This window comes from Jaculus jaculus, chromosome 7, assembly GCF_020740685.1.
Source record: "Jaculus jaculus isolate mJacJac1 chromosome 7, mJacJac1.mat.Y.cur, whole genome shotgun sequence".
Lineage (NCBI taxonomy): Eukaryota > Metazoa > Chordata > Mammalia > Rodentia > Dipodidae > Jaculus > Jaculus jaculus.
The window spans coordinates 56,953,710-56,963,160 of NC_059108.1; positions in this window are offsets into that span (position 1 = coordinate 56,953,710).

Below are 9,451 nucleotides of genomic sequence, written 5' to 3' on the forward strand. Positions count from 1 at the left end.
TTGGCTCCTCCTTGTTGAGGTATATGGGTCGTGCATCGTGGAGTTAGCCCACAGTTATAGGTACAATAAATGTCTCTGCATATCATGACCCAACATGTGGCTATGACATTCTTTCTGCCCCCTCTTCCACAAAATTTCCCTGAGCCATGTTGGGTTCATTTTTGGTCTACTTCAGTGATGAGGTGTTGGGGGCTTCTGGGACTCTGGCTCTCTGATTTGGTAGGAGTTGAATTTTCTCTGTGTTGATCTCCTTTCCCTTTGTGCAGGTATCCGGTTCATCAGGAAAGTATCACTCTTGCTAGTTTCACCAATTTTTCTTAGTTTCAGCCAGGGCCCTTTTGAGGTATGATGGGGTGGCTCTCTCCTTAGTATCTACATCTAACTGAAAAAGAGAAGCAGATTCTCCAATGGAGAGTAAGTTAGCACCAGGACAAATGTGATAACCCTTGCATTTATTTATAGAGAATTCAATAGGTGTAGGCCCACTTGTAGCTTCATAATGCAGAGTGGGCTTATGTTTGGATATGGTTCTGAATTGTTTCCCAGCTCCAGCTATGGGTCTTGTACCACTTAGGGGATCAGTTAGCCAAATCAAGGGCAGTTGGTTCCCCACCATGGCTGTGTGACACTATTGCACTTGTGAGAGCATCACAACAGGTTATTTGCTGCCAAATAGATTAGACCATGAGTTTCTCGGACAGATATTGGTAATTTTACCCCATTTGCCCATGAAGAACCTTTTGGCACTATATGCACTTACTGTCAGGGGACTTACTCTCTCACAGCTTCCAGCCATGCCATTCCATTTTACATGTCAACCACATAAGGTGTCTTCAGCAGTAGGGTCTTACCACTAACCTTTGTGGGTCATCAAGTACTCTGACAGAAATCCGTCTGTCTTTAAGGAAACCTTGTAGTTCTCTCTGATCAAAAGCTCATTATGGATGATAGACACATGCTGGCACTGGGAGTTACAGGTCAATGCCCACTAAGAAAAGGAGGGAAAATATAACTAATATGCAAGAGTTAGAGAGAAGAGAGAGAGAGAGAGAGCAGGAGAGGGGGGAGGGAAGATGTAGAAGATTAAGGTAAGTCTTGATCATACCCTCTCCAGTGTCTTGTGGTTCAGGTGTTCCATGTAAGGGACTGGTGAAGGTTAAGCCATTTGCTCTGCCTTTCAGGAAGTAGAATTTTTTGTTACCATTGTCGTTTGGGTCAAGATTTGTATTTCCCACCCCTCTATTGCCCTCCCCTCCCTCCCCATGCATCCTATTGTGTAGTCCATTAGATGGTTGCTGACTATGTAAGGGATTTTGGGTAGATTCATGTTAGGTGAGACTATGTGGTGATTTTTTTTTCTTTTTCTGTGATTGGGTAAATTTACTGAGAATGCTCTGTTCCAGGTTCAACCATTTTTCCTCAAATTTTTTTGTGTCATTTTTTCTTACTGCTGTATACAATTCAATTGTGTAGGTATACCACATCTTAGTTATCCATTCTTCTAGGGATGGACATCTGTGTTGATTCCAACTCTTACATTTTACAAATTGAGACACTATAAACATGTTTGCACAAATCTCTCTGGCCTGTGGTTTGAAGGTTTTAGTGTAGATGCCCAGTAAAGGAATAACTAAGGCTGTTGGTATCTCTATAGTAAGCTACAGGGTTTTTTTTCAGGAAGTCTTTTTCCATTCCTATATCATGGAAAGTACTTCCTCAATTTCTTCCAGTAGTATTCGAGTTTCTGGTCTTATATAGAGGTCTTTGATCCATTTTAACTTGAGGGTAGTGCAGGGCAAAATGTGTGGATAAGTGACAATTTCCTGCATATGGTTATCCAGTTTGTCCAGTACCATTTGTTAAAGATGCTGTCTTCTTTCCAGCCTATAATGTTCGGGCCTTTGTTGAATATCAAGTAGCTATACTTTCTTAACCCAAAGTCCGGATCCTCAAATCTATTCCATTGGTCTACACTCTGGTTTTTGTGCCAGTACCATACTGTTGTATTACTATGGCTTTGTAATGTAGCTTTAGATCAGGTATGCTGATGCTTCCATAGGCATTTCTTTTACTGAGGATATGTTTGCATATGCAAGGACTTTTGCCTTTCCATATGAAATTTGAGATAATTTTTTCTATCTCTGTGAAGAACACTGTAGGGATTTGAATTGGAATTGCATTAAATCTATATATTGTGTTTGGTAGGATTTTCATCTACACAAAGTTAAATCTGCCTATCCAGGAGCATGGGAGGTCTTTTCATTTTCCCAAGTCCTCCTCAATTTCTTTTTTGAATGTTTTTACATTTTCCTTGTACAGATCTTTCACCTCCTTGGTTAACGTTATTCCAAGGCATTTTTGTTATTGTTGTTGTTGTTGTTGCTATTGAAAATAGGACTATGTCCCTTATTTCTTTCTCTGTATCTTTGTCATTTGCATATAGAAATGCTACTGATTTTTGTGCATTGATTTTTTATCCTGCAAGTTGGCTACAGGAGTTAATCACCTTCAGGAGTTTTGGGATGGAGTCTCTGAGGTCTCTTACATATACAATCATGTCATCAATGAATAGAGCTAACTTAACTTCTTCCTTTCCAAATTGTGTCCCATTTATTTCCTTCTCCAGTCTTTGTACTTGAGCTAGGACTTCCAGTACTATATTGAAAAGCAGAGGTGAGAAAAGCCAACTCTGTCTTGTTCCTTATCTTAATGGGAATTCCTCCAGTCTCCTTTCATTATGTATTATTTGGGCCTTTGGAGCTTTGTATATTGCCTTTATTATGTTAAGATATGAACCAAACATGCCAATTGTCTCCAATATTTTGATCATGGAGTGATGTTGTATCTTGTCAAAGGACTTTTCTGCATCTATCAAAATGATCATGTGTTTTTTTATGTTTAACCTTGTTTATGTGGTGTATTACTGTGACAGATTTCCTTTTCCGGAACCACCCTGTGTTCCTGGGATGAATACTACTTGGTCAAGCTCGATAATGCTTTTCATGTGTTGTAGGATTCAGTTTGCGAGGATTTTGTTCAGGATCTTTGCATCTAAGTTCATCAGGGAAATAGGCCCTTAGTTTTCTTTTCTTGTGGCATCTCTGCCTGGTTTTGGAATTAGGGTGATACTAGCTTCATAAAAGGAGTTGGGTAGTTTTCCTGATCTGCAATTGTGTGGCACAGTTTGAGACAGATTGGTTTGAGTTCTTCCATGAAGGTTTGATAGAATTCAGGTGAGATGCCATCTGGTCCTGTACTCTTCTTTGGGTGGAGGTTTTTTATTTCTCTTTCATTCTCAATGAGTGTGATGGGTTCATTGAGGTGATTAATCTTCTCTGAGTTTAGCTTTGATAGATGGTTTGAGCCAGGAATTTATCCATCTCCTCCACATTATCCAGTTTTGTGGAGTAGAGGATTTTGAAATAAGTCCTGATGACTCTCCCAATTTCACTTATGTCTGTTGTGATTTCTCTTTTTTCATTTTAAATTTTGTTAGTTAGAAGCTTCTCCTTTTTTTTGCTTGATCAAATTGGCCAGGATTTTGTCAATCTTGCTTATTTTTTCAAAGAACCAGCTCTTTGTTTTGTCAGTTGTCTTATTTGTTTGCTTGGTTTCCATTTCATTAATTTCAGCTCTGATTTTAATTATTTCTTTCCTTCTGGAGCTCTTTGGGTTAGATTTTTCTACGTCTTCCAGTGCCTCTTGGTGGATGGTTAGGGTACTGATTTGGGATCTGTCTTTTTTATGAAGGCATTGAGTGCTATGAATTTTCCCCTGAGGACTGCCTTCATTGTGTCCCATAAGTTTTGGTATGATGTGTTCTCATTGTCATTCAATTCCAGAAATTTTGCAATTTCATTTTTCATTTCATCCACTATCCATTCTTTGTTTAAAAGTGTGCTATTCAGTTTCCAGGTGCCATTGGCATTCTTGGTGGGTCTTTTGTTGTTGATTTCTAGAAATATAGAATTGTGATCTGATATCATGCCAGTTATTATATCACTCTTCCTAAATATGTGGAGGCAGTCTTTGTGACCCAGTATATGGTCTATTTTAGAGAATGTTACATGGGCTGCTGAGAAGAAGGTATAGTCTGTGGATTTGGGACAGAAAGTTCTGTAGATGTCTGTTAGGTCTAAGTGATCTATGGTTTTGTTGAGCTTTCTTCTTTCCCTGTTGAGTTTCTGTTTGGATGATCTGTCTATTACTGATAATGGTGTATTGAAGTCCCCAGCTATGATGGTGTTGGTGGTTATTTATGTTTTATTGTCAACTAGGTTTTATTTTATGAATTGTGGTGCCCCTGTGTTTGATGCATACAGATTTATGATTATAATATCCTCTTGATGGATTGTTCCCTTGATAAGTAGGAAGTGGCCTCCTTTGTGTTTTTTGATTATTTTTGTTTTGAAGTCTTTTTAACTGATAATAACATAGCTGTACCTGCTTGTTTCTTATTCCCATTTGCTTGGAATATTGTTTTCTTTCCTGTCTTTCACCCTGAGGAGGTGTCTGTCTTTAGTGGTGAGGTGAGTTTCTTGAAGGCAACAGATTAAGGGGTCTAAAGTTTGATCCATCCTGTTAGCTTGTGTCTCTTGATGGGTGAATTAAGGACATTAATAATTAGGGAAATGACTGTGAGATTTGATTTGTCCCCTGCCATATTGTGATGGTAAATGTGGGTTGGTGTTTTCATGGACTTTGAAGTTTTTGTGCCTACTCTGAGTTAGGTTATGGTGATCTGCTTCTTGTAGGCATTTGAGTTTGGTTATTTGTTTATTCTCTGTGGAGAATTTCCTGAAATACTCTCTGTAGGTTTGGTTTTATGTTCATATAATTGTAAAGCTGAGTTTTGTCATGGAAAGTTTTCCTTCCATCCACTATTATGAGGGATACTTTTGCTGGGTAGAGTAGTTTGGGTTGGAAGCCATAGGTTCTTAGACTTTGCTGTGTTTCTTTTCAGGCCCTTCTATCTTTCAGGGTTTCCATTGAGAATTCTGAAGTAGTTCTGATGCGGTTATCTTTGAAAGTTGTGTGCTGTTTTTCCTTAGCTGCTTTTAGGATTTTCTCTTTGGTGTCAATGTTTAGAGTTTTAATGACAATATGTCTTGGAGAGTTTCTCCTTTGTATGAAAGACCTGCTTATATATTATTCTCATTTTTGTGGAATATTATTTTTCATTTTTTCACCCTAAAGAAATAATCTGTCTTTGATAGAGAAGTGATTTTCTTAGAGACAAAAACAAAACAAAACCAAAAACTATCATTCCTGTTTTCTTATGTAGCCTGCCAGGCTATGAAATTTTATTGAATATTAGAGACTATTCATATTCAAAGTTATTATGAAAAGTCTTGGCTTCATTGATTTAGCAGTTGTTCTAGTTTTGGTTACTTTTTCATCCTTTACCTTCTCACATGTATTAATTCATTACTTCAACGTAAAAATAAATCCATCCAGGGCTGGATAGGTGATTTTGCAGTTCAGGTGCTTGCCTGTGAATCCTAAGGATCTAGGTTCAATTCCCCCAAACCCAAGTAAGCAAGCTGCACAAGGTGGCACATGCATCTTGAGTTTATTTGCAGTCTCTTGAAGCCCTGGTGTACCCATTCTCTTTCTTCCTCTCTCATAAATAAATAAAGTAATAAAAATATTTTTAAACTTCCATCCAGTATTCTATCTATGGATGGCTTCCAAGCTTCACACTCAGTTAACTCTTAGCAAGCTTTTGTGATGCAAAGCTTTTCTTTCTCCTTGTATTAGACAGATACGTTTCCTGGGTACAGTTGTTTGGCCTGGCAGCTATGGTCTTTTCAGTCCTTTAAATACAACAGTCTAGACCTCACTAGCTTTTATTTCCTTTGAAAGCTTAGCTGTTATTCTGATGATATTTTTTATAAAAGATGATATGTTTCTTTCTTTCAGTTTTAATACACTTTCTTTGTTCTATGTATTTAGTGTTTTGACTTCAGTCATTAGGCTTTGCAGGCAAGTACCTTAACCATAGGGCTGGTTGTAGTCACCATCTGGAAGTTCACTCATTCACCAGTGTAGCAGGACTTACACTGAGTACCCATGAGGACATATGGCCAAATATTTTAACAAAAAAAAATAATAATAATGTGACATTTAGAGAATGAAGAGAAAGGAATTGAGGCCAGAAAAAGTGAAAATGTGAAGAAGCTACTCCTAAATGTTACTATGGTTATAATACTTCACCTGAATCATGAAAATGTCATCTGAAAATCTATGATGTCAATTTTTCTACATATAATAACTACTGAGATGCAAAAACTATGTCAAAAAGCTGGAGATGGGCTAGGGATGGATTACAGGTTAAAAGCCATTTAAGCATGAGTGCCTTGACAGCTGGAGGTCATCAACGTCAACTCTTCAGAACCCATATTAAAACCTGCTAATGGTCAAGCATGCTTGGAATCCAATTCTGCTGGTGGCAGAGAATTGAGAATTGCTGGGGTTTCCTGATGGACAGCAACTCCAGGTTGACCCCATGTCAAAGAAACACTTGGATGGGTACTAATAGAAGGATATGTATTGTTCTCTTATGGCCTCCACACACATATACATGATGCACATATCTTTACACACACATGCATACAACATATACCACACACACATGCACACTCACACAAAATGAAATTATTTTGTATTTCATATAATCCAAAAGAAGAAAACAAAAATGAAAGAGAGACGATAAAAACAAAGTCAGGAAAAAGGAATAAGATAACTCAGGCATTTACAATAGAAAATTGTTGAATACATCTAATTTCAAAACTAAGAAAACTGCATAAGAAAACATAAAAGGCATTACATAATAATAAAAGATATAAAGTATGAAGAATTTTTTTATAGGAGAATTTGGTTATATTCAGGGACATTAGTTTTAAATGATAAATTAAAGTATATGAGGCCAGAAATTCTGGACCATATTCCAATATTATTGATGTTCTTAAATGGAATAAATGACCTATAAGAAACGTACAGGCACAGAGGGAATGCCACAGTAGAAGATAGCAACATTATGTTGAAAAGCAAAGCATTAAAAGCAATAAATACTGCTAACATCTTGACCTTGGATGTATAACTTCCAGAACTGTGAGTAGGTAAATTGTCATTGTTTGAACTACCTACTGTGTAATATTGTGTCAAGGTTTATAAACTATAAACCTGACACAGACATCAAGAGATCATAAACATCATATTCCACACAAAGGAACTTCAAAACTCATGAAACAATAGGGTACAGCATTGTAAGAACACATGGATAAAAATAGAATTTTGACTAGAGAACTTAATTGACAGAAATAGTCTGTATATTCAGGGTGGTCTCAAACTCACAGTGATCCTCCTACCTCTGCCTCCCAAGTGCTGGGATTAAATGTGTGTGCCACCACACCCAGCTACATAAAAATTTTAATTAATATAAGCAGAACATTTATATCAAGTTCCAAGAAAACATATTTAATTATAAAGAGGTGGTTTTCCTGGAGAGTCACACTTCCCAACTCCCATTAACCATGCATTTGTAATTAAGCTGAAGACCCAATCCTCAGCTAGTGGAGCCTTTAGGAGGAAGAACCTTTCTGGTGGAGTCTTTGCTGTATGGGTGAGCTTCAAGGTGTATTCATCTAGTCCTATAACAAGGAATGAAAAAGGAAGGAAGAAAAGGAAAGATGGAGGGAGATAGTAAGGAAGAATGAAAGGAAGGAGAGAAGAAGAGACAAAGTAGCGCTTAAGGAATTAGATTCAAAGTTTCCAGCATATTTTTAACAGGTGGTGTACTTTAAAGTACAAAAGGAACTTTATATCATAGGAAAGAATTCTATAGTATTATATGATGAAATATATTTCACATCTGTAGAGTTATGTCACCATGCAAAATTGGAGAGGGGGACTGGAGAGATGGCTTAGTGATTAAGCGGTTGCCTGTCAGGCCTACAACCCAGCTCAAGGCTCGATTCCACAGGACCCACTTTAGCCAGATGCACAGGGGTCGCACACATCTGGAGTTTTTTTGCAGTGGCTAGAGGCCCTGGCATGCCCATTCTCTATCTATCTATCTGCCTCTTTCTCTCCCTGTCTGTCACTCTCAAATAAATAAATAAACAAAAAACAAAATTGGAGAGGGTATGATGAAGACTGGCCTTAATCTTCTATTCTCTCTCTCTCTCTCTCTCTCTCCCTCTCTCTTCTCTATCTCTTTTATATTAGTTATCTTTTTATTCCTTTACTTACTGGGCACTGACCTGTAACTTTCAGTACCAGCATGTGGCTATCACCCACAATGAGCTTTTGATCAGAGAGACTTACAAGGTTTCCTAAAAGAAACACAGATTTCTCTGTCAGAGTACTTGATGACCCATCAAAGGTTAGTGGTAAGACCCTACTGCTGAAGACACCTCATGCAGTTGACACATAAAATGGAAGGGAGTCAGTCCCCAGACACACTCTAGTACCAGAAGGTGGTATGGGCTATTAGGGTAAAATGACCAATATCTGTCGAAGCAACTCATGCTCGAACCTACTTAGCAGCAAAGAACCTGTTGTGATGCTCACACAAGTGCAATAGTGGCACATAGCCATGGTAGGAAACCATCTGCTCTTGATTTGGTTAACTGAGCCCCTCAGTGGTACCGGACCCATAGCTGGAGCTGGGAAACAAGTCAGTACCATATCCAAACATAAGCCTGCTCTCCACTATCAAGCAATCACAAATCGTGGGCTACAAGAGCGCCTACACCTATTAAATTCTTCATAAAAGAGTAAGGGTTATCTCATTTGTCTGGTCTAACTCCCTCTCCATTGGAGAATGTGCTTCTCTTTTTCAGATAGATAGATGTAGATCCTAAGGAAAGAGCCACCACAGCATACCTCAGAAGGGCCCTGGCTGAAACTAAGAACAATTGGCAAAACAAGCAAGGGTGCTGTTTTCTTGGTGGACCAGGGACCAGCACAAGGGTGAAGGAGATCAACACAGAGAAAAATCAATTTCTACCAATCAGAGAACCAGAGCCCCAGAGGCCCCCAACACTTCATCACTGAAGCAGACCAAAAATAAACACAACATGGCTCAGGGAAATTTTGCGGGTGAAGGGGCAGAAAGAATATCAGAGCCACATGTTAGGTGATGATATGCAGGCATTTATCCTACCCATAACTGTGGTCTAACTCCAGAATGAATGACCCATATACTTTAACAAGGAGGGGCCAAAGGGAGGGGGTAGGTAATGGATGAGCCTAATAATGGTACCAAATTGACTGTAAAAAAAGTATAAATAAATGAAAATAAAGAAGCCAACAACTAAAAAAAATCATTCGATTTATCATATCTACAAGCTGAAGATGAAAAAAATGTATGGTTATGTTAACTAAAAAAATATTGTACGAAGTGTAATATACCTTCATGATTATAAAATTAAGGAAATAGGAATTA